Raw genomic sequence first — 27,006 nt, 5'->3', positions numbered from 1 at the left:
TGCAGCATTCTTACCTTTGCTGCATGCATGCACAGACCTAGCACTGCATTGCCTTTATCTGAAGTCCTCATGCAGCACAGTAGCAGCTCTGGTGTCATTGTGTGTGCAGAGACCGAGCGCTGCATGGCCCATAATAAATGCACATATCTGTTACTGAAGGGTGCTTCGCTTTTTTTTTAATGTGAATTTTAAAAAGTCACTATTAGTAAAGGACTGTTGACTAAACTGTTTTTTGTTTAATTAAAAAAACTCCTATGTGGTAAATGGAAAAACTTCCAAGAAAAATCTAGATGCTGCACAAAGTGACAATTCAATAGGTGAAGTTCTTATGTGCTGGACTTTACTGTACAAATATCTCACCATGGTGCTTCTTTTAGATGAATCAAATTGTCCCTCTTGACTACTTGTAAGTATTAAAGAGCCTTCTGTAACAGTAAAGCTGTTTAAATCCATTGTCCTGGCCAAATTCCAGTTCCGGTAATTAAATTCTTCCTAGAGAAAGAAAATGTCATAGTTAAAATTGGAAAAAAGGATGGGGGCTTTTGGTTGGTTGCTTTGGGGTTTTTTGTTGGTATTTTTGCTCCCTGCCTTTCCGTGAATTGCAGTGGAACACAAGTGTTTAAAATCTTCTGCATTTGAGTGGAGGATGAAGAGATGGGCTTTGTTATACCCCTATATAAATGTGTTTCTATTTGTTAAGTTGAATATCACAGAGAATGCAGTCTTTCAAGTTAAAGGCAATATGCAGAAAAACAGAATTTTTACTGAGGTCATTTGTATTTCATAATTTAACATGATGCCTGTTAAAGCACAAGAGCCATTTGTTACTTTCCAGGAACACTGTGCACAGCAATTTTGGCGTTTATATACAAAAACAGTGCAGAATGGATCTAGTGGGAATAGACCAGGTCACATAAATGATTTAAGAGCCCATTCTTCAGTTGCATACTGCTTTTAGCACCTTACCGGTTCCTTTTCCACATTGCTAACACTGAGGGCTGTGCTGCTTCCTCCTATGGACCATGAAGTGGTTTATGCCTTCAGCATTTTAGAAGTGATATCATGGCAAAACAGCGTTGAAGTGAATACACAACATTGCTTTCTGTCCAGAAATGTATGAAACACATTCTTTGAAAAAAAGACTAGCTGAAGAGATGTGTGGCGTTGGAAGCAACTGAGAATATTGCTGTAAAAGCAAGTATAGGCTGTCAGTAAACTAAATCTCAATCAGATGGTTCAGAATGATGAAATGCCTAAACTTAATGTAGGCAAAAATCAAAGTATAAATGAATTTTTTTTTTTTTTAAATCTTCGTTGCCTACCATAACTGGACACTGGCACAATTGGAGGATAAACTGCCTAGTCCTCTTCCATTAGCTTTGCAGCATCCCTGCACTCTAATTAGCTAATGCAATTGGAACAACATGGACCCTGATCCTGCAAAGAGAGGCGTATAAGTGTACCGCTTCACCTACGCTGACTCTACCACGGCTCAGCACTGGGGTCGTCCTCCGTGCATCTCCTTGCAGGATCAGGGACAGAGATTTGACCCCTGAAAGCTCATTGGGAGAGTCATTCCATTTCTGGAGGATTTTCTGGTTTCATCTCCATGTTAAGGGGACTATCATACTCTCAATGAAAACTGAGCAGGTTAATAGTATGGATGAAATTGACATGGTTAGCATAGAAAATAAGTGATTAACTATGCGTTTTGGCAGGGGGAGAAGATGAATTATTCAGGGGGCACCTTAGGGAGTGCTGCTTAGTTAATCTTTCACCTTCATTAAGAAACCATTCATTATACCTGACTGTATTGTTTGTCACAGTTTTATTGAACATCCATGTGCATTGTGATGTTCTACGTACTCTGCCAGCCTGCTTTGAAATCACACATGCCTGTTTAACATTTTACCATGATTTGTTCTGCATTTCTCACTGGATAGCTGGAGTACCATAAGTTGTCTCTCTTCTCCTGGCTCTGGCATAGCTGGAGTGTGATTCTGGGTTTATCGTTTTTGCAATATTTGTGATTTGCCAATGTTCAAATGGATTTTCTTCCATGAAAGAGAACTTTGTAACACAAAATTGAAAATTAAGCTTACTTTGTTGAAAACCTCACATACTTTTCAATTGGAGCTAGTTTTCAACTTGAATTTTTTATGCATGTTTAACTTTTTTGTGAAAACTTTTTGCCTGTTTCTTGACCATCTCTTACAGTAGTTGATATTTTTCCAAAATATATTCTACTAAAATGTTTCTTTGTATGTGAACCCATTCTATGCTGAATGCCAAGAAGTCCAATAACACTAGATTTTTCAGGTGGGTTGAAAACTAAAAAACTAGTTTGATAAAAAAACTGAAGTTTTTTTCCCATTTAGAAGGTTTCAAACAGCTCAATTTTTTCATTGATTTTTAAATCTGTTTATTTCAGATATCTTTTTGTTTTGACAAAATAATCCACAGATCTTTTGTTTACCAAAAACTAAATTTAAAAAAAAGTGTTAAAATGTTATAATTTTCCTAACCCAAACACAGGATTTTCTTATGACCTTCAGTAGGCAATGATGGTGCCACAACTGGAGAAAAAATGTCATTGCAGTTCACCATTTGAGGTGCAGGGGAGGAAAATAGTGAAAATATCAGGTGAAATTCTGGTACCCAGTGAAGACAGGCTTTCACCCTGGAAGAAGAGTATAATCTGAGTCAGAGGAACTTGAGAAGTTGTAAAAGTGATATAATGAAAGACGTTCCAGTACGATAGCTGTAATTATTGAAACAACAGCATTAATGCCATTATTTGGAAAAGGTTTGCATGTGAAAGAGACCTCCCGGGCCAGACTCATGCTCTGAAATATTGAGAAGGGGTAGTAATTCCATTTAAAATTTAATAAATTGGCCAGTTTTGTCAATTAGATTAAGAAATTAAAATGATATTAGGCTCCTGTGAATTTAGGCCCAAGGGATTTAGGCTCCTAATTGCCTAAATCACTTTTTAATCTAAGTAAGTCAATAAAACTTAAGAGCATAAATGCTTGTCACTACCGAAAATGGGACTTAAACTCCTGAGTCAATTAGGTGCTTAAAAATACCCTGCCTGTAGTCTAAACCAATAGTTAATGAGCTAACAGACGCAGGTAAGTATCATATAAAATGACAAAACATGAAGAAAATGCACTGTTTGCAGGTATTTCATCTAACAAATCACTTACTATGAATATTTTTCTGTTCTTAGATATACAACTGGATAAAGAGTTTGTATTAAATATTCACAACATGATATGGGCAAATAAAAAGTTGACCGATAGCTGTGAATTGTTCATTTCACTTCTCACTCACAATTAGTCTCTGTATACACTGTAACCAGTTCGGGGTTGCTGTGTTCCAGCACTCCCAAATTGTCTAGTTGCATGCTGCATGTACTACAAATGCTGCGGAAAGGCCATAGGCTCTTCAAGCACTAGGTTGTGTAGTCTCCAGCCCTTGGCATGTCCCACAAACACACTGACACTTCCCCGAGGGCAGTCCAGCACAAAGGCAGTCTAACGCAAGAGTATAAAACAAGTCTTGGCATAATCCCTGCACATGGCTCCCTGGCTGCTTTGTATTCTCCCCTGGCTACTGCTAGCACCTGTTTGTGTCTTTGCTTGGATCTTCGCCCTCCAGCTGCCAAGCGGCTTGCTGCCCAGCCTTCCTTCCACAGCCCGTATTCACGTTACTACTCATGGTTCCAGAGCCTCTTGCTCATGGATCTCAGGGTTAGAGCTGATAGGGAGATTTCAGACAATGTTTTTGTCATAAAATGCCGATTAGTTGAAATCATGGGAGAAGATGGGCTTTTGAAATTGTGGAAACATCCCGTTTAGATTTTTCTTTTAAGGTTTGATTCATGGTCTAAATGACTTTTAATTTCAAAATTTTAATTTAGTTTATACCAAAAAGGTTAAAATCAAAATGTCCCCAAATTCTTGAAAACAAAAGGTTTTAAATGACCCCAATCTGATTTTTGTTTGTTTGTTTTGAATTATTGGTTTGTACAAATTAAGATTTTTTTTAAAAATTTTTTATCCCAATTGGAGATAGGAATTTAAAAAAAAACAAAACCTGAGTCTCGTGGGACAGGATAACCATTTCCTGCCCACCACTACTCAGAATATTACTCCTATTGCCTGATCAATTGATTGATTTTATATATTAATTAGAACCCCCAATGTAATATTCTGTTCGGTAGCTTCCTACCTCAGGATCAGACCTAGAGTTTACAGTTTCTTTAGGATGAGAACACCCATGTGTATGGCAGAGACACTCATGTTTAGGAAAGGCCTTATGGCTTTGTAATATCTTCATTAGCACAATTAGGCTACGTCTACACTGACGGCGGCAAATTCGCCACCGTCAGATTGACTTCTCTGGTTCGACTGAGCGGTCAGTGAAGACCTGCTCAGTCAATCCAGAAATCCACGCATTAAGACCACCTCCTCAAGTGGTGTAGTGCATTGAAGACAGAGCGCAGAACAGAAGCACAGAAGTTGGCAGGAGTTACGCAAGTTTTTTGCATAGTTTGCATAACTCCGGTCGACTGCCGCTGAATCTTTGAGGTAAGTGTAGACAAACCCTTAGTCACAAACACTCCAACCGAGCAAAGAAGGTAGAGAGAATATAAAATGAGCATCTGAGCATCCATATACTCCCACCATCCCTTGCGGAATAACCCGAATGTTAGTCATCATCCTCTCCGACTTTATCATCACCAGTGGTTATCATCCTGGCACCTCTCAAGGCACACAAGCTGGTATACAGCTTTTATAAAATGTCACACTGCCACCCACTATGCTAATGCATATTCAGTAAGGGTTTCAGCCCCTTTTCCTTTCATGTTTCTTCACCCTAACAACAGTTGGTTGCCTTTCTCCTATAGATTACTGGGCCTATTACTTCAAGCTCATTCACATATATGTCAATTAGTTACCATGAGAAACAAGGTGGGTGAAGTACTATCTTCTATTGAACCAACTTCTGTTGGTGACAGAGACAAGCTTTTGAACTCACACAGAACTCTCTTCTTCAGACCTTGTCTTTCTCACCAACAGAAATTGGTCCAATGAAAGATATCACCTAATCTCTCTAATACCCGGGGACCAACCCAGCTACACCACCACTGCGTACAATTAGTTACCATGGCTTCTTGTAGTCAGACATCTGCTGATGTTCCTAATAATATGAAATATCTAAAGCTGATATCAACTAGCATCTTGGGTTTGCCTGTCAGCTGTTGAGCCACACTTACAACGGCACTCTATCTTGAGACATCATGTGATAGTCATTTATGGGCTAGTTACTTATGTCAAACCTTGAGGCCTTGGGCCTTAGTTAATTTGGCTCAGCTATTGTCTTCACAGGCTTGAGACCTGTAGGCTTTTGCGTTACTGCCTTAATCCACACCTATATCTTACTTTATACATATGTCTAGCTAGTACCCGTATCTATAGGCTACCCACCCTTTGGGAGGTTATGAAGCTCTCTTCTGGTTGGATGTTGAATTGGGTAATGGTGTTCTACATTGGCTGGACCCTCTGCCTCCATCTCACCAGTGTGGTGGGAAGGTACCAGGTAATGAGCCAGCAGGGTCATTACAACGTGCTAGATGTACACAAAAAGTGTATTTATCTGAATATACACATGCACTGTGAGATATTAGCACCTTGATGGACGGAGTCATAAATGACTATATAAATGCATTTTCCTTTTGTTATTAGCCCCCCCCTTTTTGCTTTTATTGCACATATTAAACTGAACAGGGAGAGGCTCATTAATTGCCTTTACGATTAAATTGCGTGTCGCAAAGCAAAACTAATAGTTTTTTGGGGGTTTTTTTTAAATCTTTAAGGGTGTTTTTTCAATATCAAAAGATGGCCCTTAGTTTGCTTCCATTGGTGGCAGGAGCTTGTCTTAATGTAAATGTGGATATCGCTTGGTGTTCTACGAGGTGTTATCTCTAGTGGCATTACAATTTCTCATCTATAAAACCAGATTCCAATCTGACTCTCTTAACCTGTGTGGGGGAAAGCAAACTGGAATTCTGGTGAGAGTTAAACTACCTTCCGCTGCACACAATCCTAGGACATAACACAGTTAGGTAATAACATTCATATTGCCATTAACAGAAAACACTTTTGCATTGCACTCTAGAGATTTTTGCGTGGAAGTGATGCATTCAGACTGGAGATACATGAAGAATGCCTGGGGCTCAAACACCACCACCATCATCTCTGTAAATGTCTGTTTTATTGTATAATCTCTGAACTAGCTTGAAAGAGATGTGCCAAATGCTAAAGGTATAAGGCTTTGGATGTATAACATATTTCCACCCTGAATACCCCTATGAGGCAACATGAGTTATTTGCTGATTTACTGCAAGTAAATCATTGGAAATAATGCTATTGCACATAACACTTAAGCAGAATTGTCTCAGCCTCAGTGAAATACATGTCAAAGCCTAGTACAGCTTTAACTGAAACAGCTTCATCTGAGAGAATGAAGTACATATTACAAACTAACTAAAAGTAACTTGATCATACACTACAGATGGTCAAAAATAACTGAGTTTTTAATCTGGACGTTTAGAATTAATGTAGTGTTATTTTCCTCCACTTCTGTTCACATAAACAGATAGGGAAAGTAAACATACATCTATTCTCTTCTCATTGTATCTAGTTCTTCTTTCTCCTCTTGTGTTTTGCAGAAAAATTAAAATTAACGTAAGTGGGGGGGGAGGGTTCATTTAAATTATTTTTCCCTAAAAGTATTTAAAGACAGAGCATAGAGATGCAGTCTAATTACTGTCCTGTAATTGTACTTAGGTTCTTTCCAGCTTTGTGGAATTACTACTTTCTTCTACCCCCATCCCAGGCACCTCATATGTGCAAACTCTACCTTGGTAATTCCCTATTCCACTCACCATATGCTCATAATGAACCAAGGCCACCTCTCAGTTTCTTAACCACCCTTCTAGCTGTTCTCTCTTCCCCATATCTAAAAAGTAACCTCACAACTTCTGTTCCCCACCCCATTAAATTTAAAAAAAAAAAAAATCAGAAATGTAAGCGTATTCTCCTCCTGCGGTACAAATTACTTCCTCAACAGGGCAAGATTGTGAAGACTGGTTAGGAGGGAGCGGTAAGTGGGGAAGAAGTTGAGGCAGACATTTATTTTGGGCGTGTGACAATAAGGGAGGGCAGTGGCAGTGCAAGAAGGAGAGGATAGGGAGCTAACTTAAGCACTGCTATAATTCAGAGATGCTCCTTTAACCTATCCTTGATCTCTGCGAAACCGAGGGCCTGGCTGGTTTTGAGGTAAAAGGGAGCACCCTAAATTATTTGATTGTTTCTGTATTGTTTAATGGTGGGTTACAGAGCTCAAGGCCATCTATTCTGTTAAAATCAGCAGCCTGCCTTGTGATGAAAAAGCCTTTCTATTCTCTCAGGGGAGGTAACTCATTCAAAAATCGAGGATGGATGCTGCAGCCAGCCTTTAATTGAATTGCGTGGCATTCTGAATGAGAATGCATTAGTCTCCTCTCTAAATCAGGAATGAAGAATTATCATACAGCAGAATAAACAGGAAAAAATGAAAATTAATGCTTCTGGAACACAAATCAAATCTCTCTGCAAATCTATTTACTGTGTATTTCCGCTCATAGACTTCTGACATGGAGTTGGCGCACTTATGTGAACTTAGGCCAACCCCCAGACCTTCTTTTCTTAAACTCCTTACCCTCCTGTTCCTCATAGAAGACTATAAACTTGCCCAGTGCATTAAAACCACTACTACAAGCTCTACAGTAAATAGACAGACTATTAATCTTTGTATAAACAAGAAAGATCGAAGATAGATTATGGAGGATAAAGCTGATGTTTACACACATTTATCTTCTGTAATTAGACATCTGGGGGTGGGAAAAGCAAAGATATAGGAAAGAGAAATTGATTTATGCTCATGTGTTTGGTGATTTTTCAATTAGATCTGAAAGCGGATCTTATCAAGTGATAATTTTCTACGTCATGCACATGTTTAAAGAATGAAAGTGGCAATTATCGACCCTTTTGTTAAATAAGGTGTGCTCAGTGGCTTTTCTAGCCACGAACACTCATGTCACATTGAAAGACCAGTATTCCAAGTTCAGCTCTCCCTCCTAATTCAAACTCACATCACAGGAGTACTTTACATAATACAGTCCCTGCCTAATGTACAGTTACTTCTTTGGGGCATGGTTATGAAAGACCAAGCATAGTAGATTTGGTTATTTCTTGTTCTTGGAAATGGCAGTCCCTCCAAATTGCTGCGAAGCTTGCTGGCAAGTGAAGAGTTCACCTCTCTCTTTGTACTACCTACGTGGATAAACAGGCAATTTCAATGTACAGCAGTGACAGGTCTTTAACCTAGATCTTCGCCTCTACATATTTGGATAGGTATAAAGCACGCATGCGGTCTCTTTCCCTTTCTCTCTCTCAGAGAGCTAAAAGTAGACAATGGCAGCTACTGTAATTCCATGTTTTGGTGTGATCTCATAAGCTACTACAAACTGTAAGGGTTGAACTGTACTACCACAGGGCTTATTTATAGAACATCCTGTTCTTCAAAGGGCATTGTGTTGTGAGTCGTTCCATATACGAAATTAACTCAGTGGGAACGTTCATGTGTAGATGTCTCCGCAGGTTTGGACCTTAGACTGCAGGAGGAACCATAGGCACAGCCAAGTGTGAGCTGATCTTGTTGTTGTTTATGAAAAAAGCTAAACCCCAGGACTATACCTAATGTTGGGATTGTATTTCTGGAGTAAGCTGATGAAAGTCCCGGCTCACAGCTATATAAATAAATGGGGAAAGTAAAAATGTGTCTTGTCTTCTCCTGGCATCCAGCTCTTTCTCCTCTGTCTTTCTGTCTCTTGGTCTTTTTGCAAAACAAGTCATTTTATTTTCCATTAAAAAAAAATCAGTGGCTTCAGTGGAATGACAGGAGAGGTTTTTTCATCTTAGCTAGCACTTGGCATAGTAGGTGTAAAATAAATTTTCAGACCAGCTCCAGACAACACAACCCTTCTTAGTAAAGCTGGGCAAATAAACCATCGCTTTGAACAGCAAATCTTTTCAGCTTGGGCAGTGCTAAATTTCACCTGGTTTTATCAGATTTCACATCTGCTGCCTTCCCTAGTTTAAGAAATAAAAAGGAATATTTTACAAAATCCCTGAAATTTGTAAATAAAAATGCCTTTGGATCAATACAAACCACTGCAGAACAGCGTACACCAGGAGATTGTCCCCCCCCTGAGAACTGCAATACTTCTGCAAAGCAGGTAAAACTCTCAAATCCATTCATTTTGCTACACTTGACTCTTTTGCACAAATCTCCAGTGGCGCACAGACGTGGAATTCAGGGTAGATGAGGATACAGGGTCCTATTCTTTCTTGGGTCTTACTAATGCTTTCCATTCTGGCTCCTCCCCAAACCTTCTGCTTCAGTTTTCTCAGACATTATACTAGGTTGGAAATGTGCTCTAACATGGAAGGAAGGCCAGACAGAGCTGATCTTTAATGTGGCATATATATTAAAATGAGAACTCATGTGGTTTGCCTAGCAGAGATGAATTAGGAGTGCATTGTGGTGTTTTCATATGACATAGAACTTCAAAGTCAATGGCTAACTATATACACAGTTACTGTTTCAGTAAAATGGAGCACTGTAATAGAAATGCTAGTCCATGGTTACTGATGGAATAGGAGTCTGTAACTCAGCCTCAGGTCTTTTCTGATGTTCATCAACCATCCGTACAGTTTATGATGTCAATGGAACCTGTCAGCTGAATTATGCATTGTACTTAGTGAATGACCATGCATCGTTAAGAGTTAATCGAAGACAGGCTGCAGGGAAAAACTTGCCTACAAATCACTGGCTAACCTTGATGCTATTCCATTGCAGTATGCTTTCCAACTTCCATAACGTTGCACACAGGATGGAGTAGTGAAATTTTTTCAAACTAGGATACCTGAAAACCATGCTTCTGATTTCATAGGCTAACTTTGAAGGTGCTGCGCAGCTGTGGCTCCCCTTGAATTCAGTGGATTTGTGGGTGCTAAGCACTTACAAAAATGGAGCCAGTCTTATTAAAGAGGCTAAATAAGGAATTAGGAACCCGTGTTTGAACAGACTAGCCATTTCCCACTCCCTTAACACTTTCTTTTCTCCATTAATCTTCTTAGTAGTTAAGAGCCTCCCCACAGATTCATTCATCCCTAAATAAGACTCAGTCTGATCCTTTGGCCAACACTTTTGAGATCTGAGAAGCTCAGAGACCTTTTCTCTCCCTACGTTTTTCCTCTCATTTCTACACAGCTCCAAGCTCCAGGACAGGGCTGTGCTAAACTAAGCATTTTTGAGTCAGAAGGGCTTTCAAGACATTCTTGTTGGGTGTCTTGTTTATGCAGACTCACATCCTCTGAGTCTTATGTGGAGTTTCACCTGGTTTAAACAGAGGAAAATTTGGCCAGATCATGGTTAACTTTAGCAAATCTTTCCATGGCCTTAGGCTGTTGCAGAACCAGAAAAAAGGCTCTTGCCTTTTATTCTGCATTAGATATATTCATATTACAATGTTTTATGTAGGACCAGTGAAATCTAGTGGCAATCGATAGTCAAATAGCCTTCGACCACATTTGAAGGACAAAGGAAGCATCATTGGACTTGGGAGGGATCCTGATTGAAAGGAATTCAGCCAGTAAGACTGTGTAACAGGTGGTGAGAGAGACTTTTTTGCTCTGAATTCATGTAGCTTGTTAACTTAGGTATTAGTTGCATTTTACTTTTTATTTTCTTGTAACTAGTTATGACTTTTATGCCTCTTTATTTGTAATCACTTAAAATCTCTCCTTTGTCGTTAAAAAAAGTTGTTTTAGCTAAACCAGTGTGTGGGGAACGCCATTGGGGATAACAGGATTTATGCATATAATTTTCTGATAATAAAATGACAGACTTTATATGAGTTTGTATTGTCCAGAAGAGAGCTGGGCAGTACAAGACATACATTTCTGGGGGAAACTCTGGAACTGGGAATTTGATGGTGCTGCTCTGCAGTGCAATACAATTGTGTCTGGCTGTGGCATTTTTGCAGTATAACTGGGAATAATTTACATGCTGGAGTCTGTGTGAGAGCAGACCAGGAGTGGTAGCTCCCACAGCAAAGCAGTGTAAAAATCATTGCTGGTTGGAGAACTGAGGGAACACATCTGTCCGGATTGCATCCTGGGTGATGTCACTACAGTATGCTTCTGAAGTTGTTTTAAACCTTAATCAACCTTTTAGAGAATACATGGACCAGATGCCTCTCAGTAGATACTACTTTTTTTTTTTTTAATTTAGGATGTTCCACTCATACATAAATGAGGAAAGTCAATCTTCTGGCTGGCAGAATATCAGTTAATAATGAGATTCTTGTTTAAATGAAAATAGCTGATAAATAGGTGATGGCAGAATAGAATTAATTGTAGATAGAGCTGGCATTCTGAAAATGGTACATTTATTTAACTGTTGGCATAACAAAACAAGATATATGCTAAGGTGTCACTGCACTGTCATGTTTGTAACAAGAATCTTTCCGAAATACTTAAAATCCAATTATACCATAAACAATCATTCTAAGCAGACTTCCTTCTTTCTTGTACATAAACAAACTTTGGATCTAAATATCCATTTATTTCTTGTTTAAAAAAATCAGTTAAAAGTACAGCTAGAGACTTTTCAACACCAAAATGTTTGCTTTGTACTTTTATCTACACTACATGGCAAAGAACCCAACTGTCAGCCTAAGGTCATATTTTATCTTCGAGTTGTAGTTGAATTTATTTATTTTTTTGGTCTGTGAAATAGTGCTGTAGGGACAAATGTATAACAGAGGCAAACCAGGTCATTTGAAAGCCAACTCCTGGGCCATGTCTGGATTGCGAATGAGTTCATGATTTTTTGTTATAAGGATTTACCATTCTCCCATTGAGATTATGCTTCCTGGTTTAGAGGGATCGCATTCACTGAGCCAACAAGTGCCTTTAGGCAAGCAGTATATAACTGAGCCCTGAGTAGCACAACACTTAACCTTGTGGGAAATAATGTGCAGGAAGTGTGAAAAAAATATCTGAGAGTATCGCTAAGACAAGAGTATCTTTTTTGCTAACACTTTTCTTTTGACATATTTCAACATGAGATTCTAGAATAATATGTATATTGTGGTAGTTAGGAGAAACCTCGAAGTTTCAGTCATGGACTAGGATCTCATTGTACTAGATGCTGTGCTAAAAGTTGTGTTGCTGGGTCTTTGTTGATATTTTAACCCAAGTTAAGAACACACCTGCTGTTTGTTTGTTTGTTTGTTTTTTTGTAGTGAAGACGTCCCCTGTATTTGGCAGAAACCTAGAAAGGGACTGTCTGGTCTAAAGTAGGAGGATTTAGCCTACTTCACAAAGCTTTCCTAGTTTACTACTGAAAAGGTGCATTTGGAGAAAGTTAGTGTGCGGCTTATTTTAGAATAATTAAAGCTCATGACATTTTCTAGTGCACAATAGAGACCCTCATGATCTTCTCAGCAAAAATCTAGAGGCAACCTGTATCTTTGTGAAATACTTCTGGGAAGACACAGGATCCAGAAATTATTTACTACAATCATGGTATTTTTTTCCTACTCTATAAACTTATTGGTCATCTTCCTTTTTCTTAATCCTTTCAGTATTTCACATGAGAGAAGATAAAATGGACATTTTTAGGCCAAATCTGAGAAGGATGTTGTAGCTCTATTCCACAGCCACATCGCTATGGTAAAAGACAGGCGAATGCTCAGAACATTTCATTTCCCACTGGAAAACTAGGCAATATATGGGGGGTTTTTTTGTTTTTGTTTTTACAAGGGCTTTTTAAGAGCTGGGAAGTGGAGATGAAACTTGGAGGAAATTACACTCTAGGCTGTATTCCCTGGGAATACAGATGTTAGGCCACGCTGTTCATACCCTGCAGTTTTTTCTGAAGAATGCTTAACCGTTAGGCAATAACGTTCTCTGTTACTCTGGTCATCTGTTACAAAAATCTATGTAAGAATGGAAAGAAAGGAGGCAAACGATGGAAAGAAATAGCCAGGTGTACAGTAGATCAATACATCAATAAAATTGTAGGTCAAACATTCAGAGCCTAATTCTTATTAATACTAAGGCCTCTTGGCATTACTCTGGTGCCGTAAAGTAGAGAAGTGTAATTTACCTAGACTTTAAGGTCTCTTTATACAGTGTAAATAAGAATTAGGCTCTTAGCAGTGAAACGTAAGAGAAATGCTGAACACTGGGCCAAATTCAGCCTTGGAATACAGTAGAACCAATCCTCCCAGACTTTAAAGAGGGCCTATTACTTCTACTGGGGCTGATTTTTGGGCCCCTGTGTCAAATCTAGATCAGCATTAGAACTGGCAAGAAAATGTTATCAAAAATAAAATGGTGAGACTACTGATCCCCCTTACAGTGCTGGTAGGGGTTATAAAATGCACCGTAAATCTTAGGTAGAAAAAAGTGCATTATAATAAGCAAGATAGAGCAATAAAGCAGATTTCTTGAAAACAGCCTGTTAACCCAGCTCTGCTCAAAGCTGTGTCTCTGGCAGTCCCTCACATGATTTCTTGTTAAACTGATGCGTCATCACAAGGAAATTCCAGAAGTAGTAGTGAATACTGACTTAAAATTTTTAAAAAGTGCAATTCTCCTTTCAACTACATCGTTTAAGCAGAGTTTACTTACCAAATCATGGTTGCTGTTCCTGGTAACTCAGGCGTGTGTCCCATTCATGAGGGCTGATGGGGTGGCTTCTCCACATAACCCCTGCCCCAAAGAAGTAGGCAATTTGCCACTCCCCTTCCACTCCCACAATGTCCTTTGAAGATCTGCAAAGGCATCACAGCTGGGTGAAGACACCAACTGAAGAATCTCAACTCTCTCCATTCTCCCTCCCAGCTCCCCACCTCCAAATTCTAGACCAGGATTTTGAGCACTCCAAAGATCAGGGTATTCAACTCTAGGTTTTCAGTTTATATTCCTCTCTAAATATCCAGATGGTTTCATCTTTATGGAGAGACCTCAAAAACCAATCAATCTTAGAACTAGGCACTGTTGAAATTTGTCTTATTCTTTGTAAAGCATCATTCACACTGATAGTGCTATTTTAACATGCAAGAAGACAGATACCCCTGTCCCTGGAGAATTTACAGTCTAAAGTGGATAATTCAAAGAAAATAAACTATTGGTAGGAGAGGAGATAAAACAAAAGGAGAGGAGGATGCGGCTTTGGAGAAACGACACTTTCCCTGGAAGCGGGTTATTTGTTTTTAATAGAGTTGGCTGAATTATTGTTTGTTAAAAATGTTTTCCATCATAATTACCTCTTTTTGATTGTACAAAGTGAAGAACAAATGTTGAATAATTTGAATGGAAAATATTTAATATTATAATCTTTGTGAGCTCTCTGCCCCTCTTTGGAGGGGGAGGAGGAAATGTTGTTCCCTTTCTCCACAAAAAAAATTCAGTCTAGATTAAACACAGTGTGGAGAACAAGAAGGGGCTAGCAAGTCTATTCCTACCTCTGCCCCTTACTGGAATTAAAAATTACCAACTATTAAGCAAATCATTAACCCAATTTTACAGATAAGGAAAATGAGGCTTACAAGGAAGTCACCTGTACTTCGGAATTCTTTAATGCAACATTAAGGCTCCATGACTACATGATCTTTTTAAAAAATATTTAAACTGAGTGCTATACTTGACCCATTTTCACACCTTTCATGAAAGCAAGGTTCTTGGACCATAAAGTCTATTTTTGAATTTGGGTCCTTTACATGACGACTGTGTGATCAAGGCAGCTGCTGAACTTCTGTCTAACTTTCTCAAAAATGTAATGAAGCATCATTAGTCTCCAGCCTTTTCTCTCTAGATACTGTACATATTCTTTCATGGAGAATGAACCAAGCAAATGCACACCAATAGACAATAGAGAGTGTTTGCCATAATGTGCGCCATTCAGACTTGACCTAGTTTTTGATCTGTATCACTAGGTGACACAGTTTATTACATGTAACGAAAAACCTAATCAAAATAATCTTACATAGTCAGGTGAAGTATGAGTAGCTAAGGATGTAGTCTCTAACGTGTATTGTATGTGGTGCTAATTCAAAAGGCTGATAGGGACATAGACAGTCCAACTTCGAGGATTTACCATTCAAACATAGTTGAACTGGCACGAAAAATGCAATAAAATAATTCTTTCAGACAAGTTTAGAGAGAGGTATTCTCAAAAGACAGAATTTTGGCTTCCAGTCACATAAAGCTTACACTTTGTCAATAACACAGTGAAGGAAGGCATGAATGAATTTTATTTCATTGGACAAGTGACTTGGAATACAGATAAGGTAGGGTGAGCATATAAACCTTTAAATAAATGTTTTAGCACTGTCTGGAAAGAAGGAATGCAATTGATTCCAATCTCTTCTGACAGAAAATCAGTTCCTCTAAAACTCTTGGGGCAACAAACACTAACTAAAACAGTCTGTTCCTAATAAAAAAGTACTTAAATACTACAAAAGAAAATGTTGTCATTTGTGACTAATAGGCTACAATTAATGCAGTACTTACTGTGCAGTTCAATTGAGATATTAAATAGCATTCCTACAAATATGGTATAGTATGAAATCATTTTTTCATTATAACTTTTTAAGATCTCATAACTTCAGAATTTTCCTTGGGCTCTTCTTAAATAAAAATATACAGCAAATCACCAGATGAAAATTCATGTGTTGTAATGGATACAAAATATTCTGTAAATCAGAATATTGTTAAAGCATATTTTTGCTGCAATCAGTATATTTTGGGTTTAGCTGAAATAACCATAAACAGTTAATAGAAATCGCTGACCTATGACTATGCAGCATCTAATAATGTTCCCATTGTATTTAATTGGTTGCATTTTTACATTATAGTTGTCTTCATTAAAAACTTGACTTTTTCTCCTTTTGTCTATTGAACCTGAAGACTATTGCAGTCATGATCATTACTATTAAAACCTTTTCCATTTCAGTTTGAAAGCAAACACTGCACTATATGTTGAAAGGGTTCACTGGGCAGCACTTCAGAACTAGTGTGTGTGAAGCTTCTATGAGAAAAATCCAAACCAGTTTCATTAATATTTGAGGTGCAAATCTAACTCAAATTACAATCTTCAGCTTCACTGTCTTTCCAAAACCAACACCAGCTTGTTAAAATTTAAAGTCCAAATGCAAAGATCCATAGTTTTTGAGGAGCTACAATAAATGCAATGGATGCCCTGCCCCAAAAATAGACTGCACTCACTCATCAATGAATAATATGGATTCCGAATAAAATGGATTTTGCCGCAACTTTTAAATCACCTCCAATTTCCATTCACATCACTTGTCTCATCAAATATCGTACTCTGTCTATTATACTGTTTCCTTAGCCAATATGAAACAAAAAGTGAGAATTAGGCCTGGTCTGTACTTCAAACTTATTCTGGTATAGCTAGGAAACACACACCTAATGACAGAGTCCCCCATGTGGATGGAACTATGCCTCCTCATTCAGCGAGATGGCAGAAAATGCTATTGGTGGGGGTTGCATCTATGGCTAGGGGGCTATTCTGGCACAAGCTTAGCCAGAGCTTTAGAAATTAACTGGCAACCAACAGAATGGAATTTAGTATTCAGTATTCTAAATTGGTGTTGTGTACCTAAGTTCAGGTATATCAGACTATATTCTACAAGTTGACATAAGTAGGAATGACCCATATGTCATTCTTAGCTAGTCAAAGGCTTAGAGAGGCGTTCCCAAAACCTTTCTGCCCCAACTATAAAGCCATGCCAGGAAATGGTAACTTTGGAACAATTTGCTAATTATAAATTAATATCCAGAAAGGGTTAGTGATAAATGTACATTCGTACAAAAGGAGGCTGTTGAATTAAAGCAGATGCTCTAATTATTTCAGTCCCTATGATCTCAATCAGCTGGCACAAAATAGATGTTATTTCAATAATTAATCCTCCATGGACCATTGACATGCGACTCCTTGGAGGAAACAGTTAGCAATGAACCTAAATTCAGGAACAGTTTCAAGAAGCAACATCATTTCCATCCTGTCTCAAATTTCTTCTAATGTTGGCTGTCCTAAATGGCAACCATAGAGTAGTAGGAAACATTCCCTTACACTATTGAATATGTTGCTTTTATATTCTAGAGCTCTGTCCCACATTTATTGGTTTATACATTGCCCTGTTTCAGAGAATTAACTTAATCTAGTGTCTTTCTATAGTTCAGTTGCTCATCAGTTATAAAGCATTGAACATCTTCTAGAGCTCCTGAAGTTACTGTTTTGAAGTAGTTACTATGTTTTCAATAATATGCACTTTGCTTCTAGGTACATCTTTCAAATAATAGGTTCCACAATGCAAATTAATTTTATCATCACCTGCAGTGTTAAGATGTACAGTGTCTTCACTTCTGAATCTGCGATGGAATTCCTTGCCATCCTCCAAAAGAAAACGCTACACCAAAATTCCAGTCTTCCTAGTTGCTTCTCTATTCTAGCAGCCACACAGTCTATAACATCTATATTTTCCTCACTGTGCAGTGTGTTTTGTTGATACATGATGTTCTTCAATGACTACATTTATCCTTTAAGCCTCACACAAAATCACAATTTGTTAATTAGTTGATAGAAATTGTGTGTGGATTAGGTATGCTCTCAGGATTCTGCTTATTGAAATTGATTTACTTTCCTCTTAAATGAGCTCATTACAACTAACATAACAGGGCAACTTCAGCCACAGTTCTTTCTTGTGTTTTATTACTAATATGGTCCCGTGCAGTGAAGTTCAAAGCTAGATCCAAGGTTTGCCAAAATTCAGCGGCGTTTTGGATCTAGTGTTTTTGGTCAGGACCCTTCTCTGCTTGCTTACAGCTAAACCCTGACCCCATTAAAATGTAACAGTAAAACTCCTGTAAGCAGTTAATGGACACACTACTTGGCATTTGTATGATTTTTTTATTGCCATGTATCTTTAAGAAAAATGCAGCTGGGGCTCAGAACATTCAAAAATCTAAATTTCCTTTTCACGAGGCCTGATGCAGTGGTTGCTGCAACAGACTGGCTTTGTGAGTGAAATTAGTTTAAAATTAACTTTACAGTAATCTGGATAGCTGCTTCTTAAATGGCTATGCCTCAATTTGGACCATTTAGGAGACCATTATAAATAAAGCAATAGTTAACTGCATGAAAACAAAACTTAAAAGCATTAAAATGTCAAGTTTATGTACAGGGTGGAGTAGATTTATACAGTTACCCAGACTTCCACTGTTGATCCCAGAATAATTACATAAAAGCTGGAGGAGTTTAATCCATCATTCAAAACCCCTTTAATAAGATTGTCCAGAGCATCAGGAAGATGCAGAATTACACCATTACTGCATTATAATCTTTGATTCTCGTTCCATATGGTATACAAGTTCACTAAAAGGATAAGGGCTTTCTAATGATATTAAGAGGTGCAACTATACATTAATGTCTGATGCTTTGCTAGCTAAACAGAAGAAATACTCTCAAGATACTTAGGGACTGTTTGAAGCCACAATTTTAATATTCCATCAGCGCAAGTGGAATTTCCCTGCATAGGCAGGAGTATACATAAAACTTTTTTGAAAATAGAAACTTATCCTATTATGCTAGTTTCTTGCTACAAGTAAGGAAATGAAAGGGTTACAAAATGTCCATTGCTACTTTGAATGGCTTTCCTCCCCCCTCCCAGCAAGACTATTAGTGCTGTCACAATATGGCACACAGATAACAATACCACCACTCTTATCAGCTGACTTTTAAACAATGGCTTTCTATTGCTGAGAATACACTAATGCTACAGCTACTGGTATAGCTAATCTTGAGATCACTTATCTATCTTATGGTAAATTGCTTAACTATCAAGAACTTCTTAAAGAGTTGATTACGACAAACCATGGAAAACTCTCAAATTGGTTTTCCCAAACAACTCCCTCTTCCACTAGAGATCAGTTTCTATTCCTAACAATTTCATTAAAATCTGAAATAAGTCATCTTCCCTTGTAGTTTAAAAAGGATGTAGGCCTGTTGTTTCTGGTATTGCAGTTGACTGCTGTGAAGATAACTGAAGTGATTAATTAAAAGCAGTGGCAGAAAACTTTTTAATAAAAAGATTAAAATAACCTTTGATTTAATAGATTATAAAGCCAGATCATCTAGTAGGAGTTCCTGCATAACATGGGCGATAGGTCTTCTCAGAATTAATTCCTGTTTGAACTAAAGCACATCCTGGAGAAAGTCATCCACTCTTGAGCTCATTTAAGGATGGCTATACTGGGGATTCAGAGTCTAGGTCCTGAGTTTCCTAAGTAGCCGGATGTGGACCCCTTTATAGTATTCTCTTCTTCATATGGGGTACTCCTTAGCGCTCTTAAAACTTCATCAACATTTCCTTCATTTCAATTCCTCCATCATTTCCTGAGGCTCTTTGTCCAGTTCATTGGTTCTCAAACTTTTTGTAGTGGTGACCCCTTTCACCCAGCAAACCTCTGAGTGCAACCTCTCTCCCCTTGTAAATTAAAACTACATTTTTTATATTTAACACTATTTTAAATGCTACATTTATAACCCTATTGTTTAAAATGAATTTACAGCGTTTTTAAATTAAGACTAAAACACACTTTTATCAAATTATTGTTATAAGCAGAAAAGTTTTTTTTTTCCCCCCAATAGTTACTGTTTAATACTGGGGGGTGCGAAGACATATTGTCAATATCGTTTTTCACAGAAGCCTTAGCGCCCCATTGCCACCCTTACTTCTGTGCTGCTGCTGGCGGCAGTGCTGCTTTCGGAGTTGGGCAGCATACATTAACCTGGGTAGCAACCCTCAGTTTGAGAACCCCTGGTCTAGCTAGTCTGACTCCTCACCCCAACCGAGCTCTCCTCCTGCTAGAAGGAAGTCTAGGATGATTACCTTTCAATTAGAGATGGTCCAAAAATATCATTTAAAATAAAATAATTTTGAGGGGCAAAAAAAAAAAAAAAAAAAAAAAATCATTCAAAGACTTTTCCATTTCTGACCCGCCATAGAGCTGGTCAAATCTTTTTATTTTTGAGAAATTTTGTCAATTTTGAAGAAAGCATTAAAATAAAAAATTAAGGGTTTTTTTTTTCTCCAACTGCCTCCACATTCAATGCATTGAATGGGATAAAAGAGATTCTTCAGGGTCCACCAGGCCTTATTATACAAATGTTTCTAGTAATAAAAAAAAAGAACTAACTGAAAGGCAGAAGTGCTTCTGAATAGAATAACTACTCGACTAATCCCTCGGTGTGACTCCACTGTACTTGTCATTGACTTAAGTAGGGTCTCTGACCCATTGTCTGGTTCCCATGAGGCACCCACAGCTGAAATTTTAACTATGCTGGCTTCAGCAAGTAACTAACTTGTCCGCACCATTCAACAAATTAAATGAAACGAGGTACAGTTTTATAGTGCATGCCCTATAGCTAAAACACCAGGACATCCCCAGACAAATCTCGCTGTCCTTCCTGCTCGACTTACTGAGGCCAATCAGAGAGACAAATAAATGCTCAAATATAATTAGGGTTATGAAGCAAGTATTCCTGTAAGTCAAGGGACTGTGTTAGATAAATAGGACCCATGTAGCTGGACGGGATGATTCTGAAGCCATAACAGACCGGCAAACATGCTTTTACTAGGTAGATTTGTAGTGATGGTTTTGCTGTGCAACTCACATTGACAATCCTTGGCACATGAAATACCACACTAATACTGGAGCACGGAGGGACACTTCCACCCGTAGGAATGAGCTATAATTTTAATTTTTTTTTTCTTTTTAAGAGAGCAATGTCAAATTCTAAGCTCTTCTTTACAATTCAGGTTAATAAAGCAGTAACTGGGAATCTATACACAAATTCACAGTGGAAAGAAACTCCCACTTGGTTACTCCAGGTACAGACTGGAACAACCAGTGATGTACAAACTGCACCACCTCAGAGTTGCAATTCTTCCCTTATTAACTGACTACTGCTGTAGGCCATCAGTCAGTCAATACTGTCCTCCCCTACTCTTCAACCAATCTAGCCAGAGAATCCAGAGTGAAGCCACAGCGTTTTCCATTCCTTAGCCACTTGCTCCAGGGAAGCACGCAGACCTGCTTAGTTCTACACATGCACCTTAATGTCCAAGTCATCCTCATTGACTGGTATGTCGTCAGAGCTAGAATCTAATCGTTGGTTTCATTTTACTATTGAAGCGATCAGTTTACTTTAAATTCAGCTGGGGATGGGGCTTTCAGCATTTTAGTTTAGGTCGTGAATGAAAATGAATTGTGTTCTGATGACAAACTATCGTAACTTTGCCCGATTGCACACGGGTAGCGGTGTAAGAGTGAGAAGAACAAAGTTAATTGAACTCATGGTGTGGTGGGTGAATTAAATTGTTTTCTCTGTATGTCTAGTATCCTTTCTTTCTCTCCACTCACCACATACATGCTATCACAGACTACTGCCAACAAATCCTCAGGAACTGATCCCTTTCTTTGGTGCAGTAGTTTGCCTGGAAATAATTCTTAGCTTTTGCTGGCGGGTTTTTATCATCCCCGAAGAAAGAATTCTTAGCTTCTGCTGCTGGGGGTGGGTTGATTGGTTGTTTAGGCACTGGACTGGGACTGGGGGATCTGACTTGAAATCCTGGCTCTACCACAAGATTCCTGTGCGACTCCGTTGAAGTCACTTTTTTCCTTAGTGCTTCAGCTACCACTCTTTAAAAAGAATAACTCCTTTCTCCCACCGTTGTTCACCACGATAGTAAGACATTCCCTGATCTTTACAATGTGTCTGTACAGCACAATGCAGCTCTGATTTCCCTAAAGGCTTCTAGGTGCTACTGTAATATAAACAAATGATGTATAGCACACAGAGACTCCTTCTGGCACCAATCACACAATAGGTTACACATACTTATCTTAGAGATCTGTCCAACTTCAATTATAATTGAGGTATTTTATAGTAATTTCTCCTACGCTGTTTTTCCTGCATGTATAAAAACCCCCTAGATAATTCACAAGAATCGAAGCAATCAATACAGCCTAACCTACACTCTTGCTTGGGTTTTCTTTTATGGAGGGTGTGTGAAGAAGGAGACCTATCAATCACACTAACTGGTTAACACATCTGAGATGCTAAATCAGTAAGGCCTTGTTTATTTCTAGTCTTTATTCCAATGTCCCCAAGGACCAAAGAAATGTAAAACCTGATTCCACTGCAGTAACGTTGTCTGCTTATTGAAAAGTCTTATGATACCATGAAAGTCTATTCCAAGGCATGCCGCAGACAGGTGAGCCACTGCAAGGGCAGACAGGAATGATGACAAGTAATTAAACGCATAACAGAGCTGGGTTTCAAAATGAGAGCCGTCCATCTGTCTTTCAGCAGCATTTCCTAGCACTGACTCTTGTTAAAGGCTATTTTTTAAAGTGTCATTGTATTCAAAACTGGATTTTTGGCAGCTTCCTTTTTCACATAGGATACACCTTTATGCCAGGCTGTCACCCGGGCACATGTATTGTTTGGCTTCCAATCATACACTCCTTTAAAAAAAGAAAAGAAAAAAAAAAGACTCATTTGGATTTCTTGAAAGGAAACAGGAAAACACTTACGCAGCATTTCCCATGCCTAGTATCTCTTTCTAACACTGGTCACTTTTTACCATGATTATTGAGCTGCATTTTCTTGTCGTCTCCCTCTCCTCAGCAAATTCACACCAGCCACACACAAGTGCCATCTGGTTCCACCCTATAGTATAACCAACTTTATGTTCCCATGGGACAGAGGCCTTCCCAGAGCATAAATCATGACTGTTTCATGAACACTATGGCTGAAACTCTTAGCCAGACCCTCAGCTGGTGTGAATCAACACACCTTCATGGAAATCAGTGGAGCTGTATTGATTACAGCAGCTGAGAATCTGGCCTATGGAGTTAAGAAGGGGATTAAATCCTTCTTAAAATCTGTTTCTACTCTTTCTATAACACTCTGTAGGTTGAACTCTTGGGTAGTCACCTAGATTTGTGCATTCTGATATGGTATCATTTTATGACCACTTTCCACAGGTGTAAACGGCTGCACATGGTGCAAGACAGTGGAGAATCAGGCCCTGTGTGTGCCAATGCAGGGAATAGACTAGTACTGTCATACATGTAGCATGTGTAAAACAGATGTGCTCTATATCTATGTTTAGAGATACAGATAGACACAGAGAGATGTAGGGTAGGGTCAAAAGCCCAGTTTTATGGACAGCAAGGAAAATCTGGGCTGCCCAAGGAGGGAGGGCTGAATTATTAACCAGTGAGAAGCATGAGTAATGGGTCATGAAAGGTGATCTGAAGAGAGTCAGAGTCCGTTATACAGATGACAAGGATAGCATGGGAGAAGGGGCTATGTGGCCTGGTGTGTAGACACAGGGCAGATGGGAAGACATCTACTGTTAGGGAACAGCCTAGAGGCAGGGTCTGGAAGGCAGTAGGGCAGAAGAGTAAGGTGGAATTTGAAACAAGAGATTCATTGATTCTGTGGAGATGGGCTAACTTCTCCCATCAAGAAATAGTTGCACCATGTCTTTGGTAAGCCAGAGTTAACTGTTAGCAACGTCTCACTTTCAAACAGCCTATCCAGGTAAGGAGAGAATTATTTTATGCTCTTGTAGCATTAGCTATATGCTGAAGGCTAGGAAAATAGTACACAAGTGCAGAGTTGTTTTAAATTATAGTAGATACTTGAAAGACTGCCAATTTGACATTTGAGAAGACTTTGAGACCTTTACTATGCATCTGCAACACCAGTTTGACCAAGAACAATACACTGTGTGATTAAAACTAAAACCTCAGAACACAGAACCCTTATATCTGTTACCAAAGAAACAAGAATTTTTGAGGAGTCCTCTTTTGTGTCTACTATAGCTCTTACATTATTTACTAGCCTCTTAAATGAATTATTGGTTTAAAGAAGATATCTCCACATATTAAGATGTGCAAACAAAAAAATCTGTAGTCCAAGATAAAACAAACATATATAATTTTAAAATTTATTAGGGTTTCTAAAATTACGTTGTAAGAACCAAATGCTAACTAGCAGAATTACTTAGAGTAAAGCTAGGTCCTTGCTTGCCAAAATGGAGTTCCTCAACATGAGTATTATAAAAACAATAATTTAATATTGTGCTGGTAATTAGTGGCTAACCAGATTAGACGCCCCATTGTGCTAAGTATTGTACAAACATATAGTAGATGCCAGCAGGAGAGGTAGGCAGCTTTTTTGCTGTGGATGCAATTAGTAACTGGTCTAAAGGAAACACTTGTTTCTCTTCCCCATATGAAACCAAAGTGTAGCATTGACACAACCTACCTTTTGAGGAGAGGAAGGATAGAATATTCATGTGTTCGGTGGTCACTTCGTCCCAGAGCCTGTCAATGAAAAGCAAATCAGGCTTTCCTGTGGTGAATTGTAACTCCATGAAAGGAGCTTCCCTTAAAAGAAGAGAATCATAGAAGATTACAGTTGGAAGGGACCTCAGGAGGTCATCTAGTCCAACCCCCTGCTCAAAGCAGGACTAACCTCAGCTAAATCATCCCATCCAAAGCAGAGGTGAGTACTTCAAATGTTTTAAAGCATGGCTGTTATTTATTGCAGTAGCAACCAGAGGCCCCCCATGTGCTAGGATGTCATACAAAGGCATAGCAAACAAGAGACAGTCCTTGCCCCAAAATACTTAAATCCTAGGCAACAATCCTTGACTGAGAATGGAGGAACTGCCCATGGTTCTTGGTGCAGGATCAGAGCCTGAATTAAGACAAGGTGCACGTAGATTAGAGCTGGTTGGTAAAGAGGTTATTCCTCACCGCCACCACAGAAATCTGTAAATTTGTCAAAACAAAAAAAACCTAAAACGGGGTATATGGTTTTCCAACCAAAAAAACAAAAACAAAACAAGTTTCTGAGGAAAGCAGACCCTTTCTGTGAAAAGTTTTGTTGAGACAAAAATCCAATTTCCCATTGCAAAAATCTTCCATGGAAATGTTTTGACTAGCAGTACTGTGCATTAAACACAGGGGGCTTTGAGTGGGAGGCTGAAGTCAGAATTCAAACTGGTCAAAGGGGAAGGACTTCCTTCATGTCAGGTGGTGTGGCTAAGATAGTTATAATGTGCGCCACTAGAGTGGTTTATATGGAAACAAATGAAAATACATTAAAAGATCACTCTCTAAAAGTAAGATCAGTTAAAAAGTCAACTGTGAAGTCTGGAGAAGTAGGGAGAAGGAAAGATAAATGTTGTGCAACTGGATAGGTGATAGGACTTGTGAAACCTTCCTTGAGCAAACTGGGAGAAAATTCCATTCGTGCTATAGGCGGTAAATGGAGTAAATCTGGTTCTAATTGTTTTCCATTCTGGCATTTATCGCATACAAGTGTAATGCTCATTGGAGAGCTGACCCAAAACACAACTGACTGCTTTGCCAGACAGACAACTTCCTAAGGGTATAGCTAGTCAAAATAGTAAATGCAACTTTAATGAAAATGCTTGACCATTTTTTGGTCAAAATTTTGCAATTTCTATTTTGAGCAGCTCTAATTATTTGCTTGGTTAAAGCTTTGCATAGAGTGCAATTTACTATCCTGCATAAAGTGGATGATATTTGGTATAACTTTTGCATCATATTATTTACTTCCTGGTCCAGACCCATTGCAAAATCTTAGGTCTGCTACTAATTGTATTGTCAACATTTATAAACAAACTGTTTTCAGGAGGAAGTCAATAGGTCCATATATCAAGCCTGATGACACCACCTGTGTTATATGATGTAGAAAAGAATATCATTTTTAGAATTCTCCTCGAATAGGTCAGGTGTTTGTTCTGGAATGATTTTACAGTGTCCCACTTGACTAGTCTGGATACAAAGAACATTCATAAATCTGTATCACCTGATCATTTCTTATTGGAACAAATTTATTCATCTTCCATTTGTCATCATAATCCCAAACCCATCATAAAGATTCAAAATCTAATGGCATTCACTTTTGTCACATTGTACAATTTGGTGTCGTAATTACAATGTGACGATTGCTTTTTCCCGATGCCTTATACCAAACTTGGTATATTTTCTATTATTTTAAATTATTCTGTAAACACACAATAAACACGAGGTATGTTTTAATAAAGTAATCCAAAAAAAACCCTGTGATTTTTCTCTTAAAGATCAAGTTATTTCTTAATTTGCATTGCATTTTGTATTAAATTACTTGTTTCAAAGAGGATATAAAACTATTGTTCTCTCTCTCTCTTCCTAGCATAACTTTTTAATATTTTATATAGCAGAAATACCTACATGAGGGTTTCCTTGTTTACATTGGTATGCTCCATGTTGGAAGTGGTAGATTTCTCTCAAATATACAGTTATTTCTTGGGTTTTTTTCTGGTTCTGCCACAAAATATTGTGTTATTTTGGTGTGGGCCCTACTGAAATGTTTCTTTTGACTTCAGTGGAAGATGAATTGGTCCTTAATATTTCTGTGCTTCAGTTTTCTCACTTGTAAATTGGGGATATTTAAATACTGTGGCCTAATCTTGCAATCCTTTACTCACCCAAGTCATCACTACTGACATATGTAGTAATATTACTAGTCACATGCTTTCCCTTTATATTTATTACATTCTGGTGTGATTTTTCCAAATTTCTTTCTCCAGTTTCCTCAGAACCTGTAACAGCACCTTAAAGTAAGTCAGACAGCTGTAAAATATACACATGGAATAAATGGAAGTCATAGATTAAGGCGAAGAAGGGCAGTTATGATGAT

General features: G+C 38.3%; 1 long non-coding RNA gene across 1 annotated transcript; it reads right to left on the bottom strand.

The window, feature by feature from the left end:
- Positions 1-217: 217 nt before the first annotated feature.
- On the bottom strand, positions 218-24,617 carry LOC137146425 (uncharacterized). The gene is made up of 3 exons (XR_010917926.1): positions 24,559-24,617; positions 13,818-13,960; positions 218-492 (listed from the first exon to the last, which is right to left on the bottom strand). It is a non-coding gene; the product is annotated as an uncharacterized lncRNA (long non-coding RNA).
- Positions 24,618-27,006: the final 2,389 nt, after the last annotated feature.

Source organism: Emydura macquarii, unplaced genomic scaffold (assembly GCF_026122565.2).
Source record: "Emydura macquarii macquarii isolate MOO-44397 ecotype Brisbane River unplaced genomic scaffold, CSIRO-AGI_Emac_v2 contig_450, whole genome shotgun sequence".
Classification (NCBI taxonomy): Eukaryota; Metazoa; Chordata; order Testudines; family Chelidae; genus Emydura; species Emydura macquarii.
The sequence above is the reverse complement of the archived record's forward strand: the minus strand, read 5'-3'. Positions and strand labels throughout refer to the sequence as shown.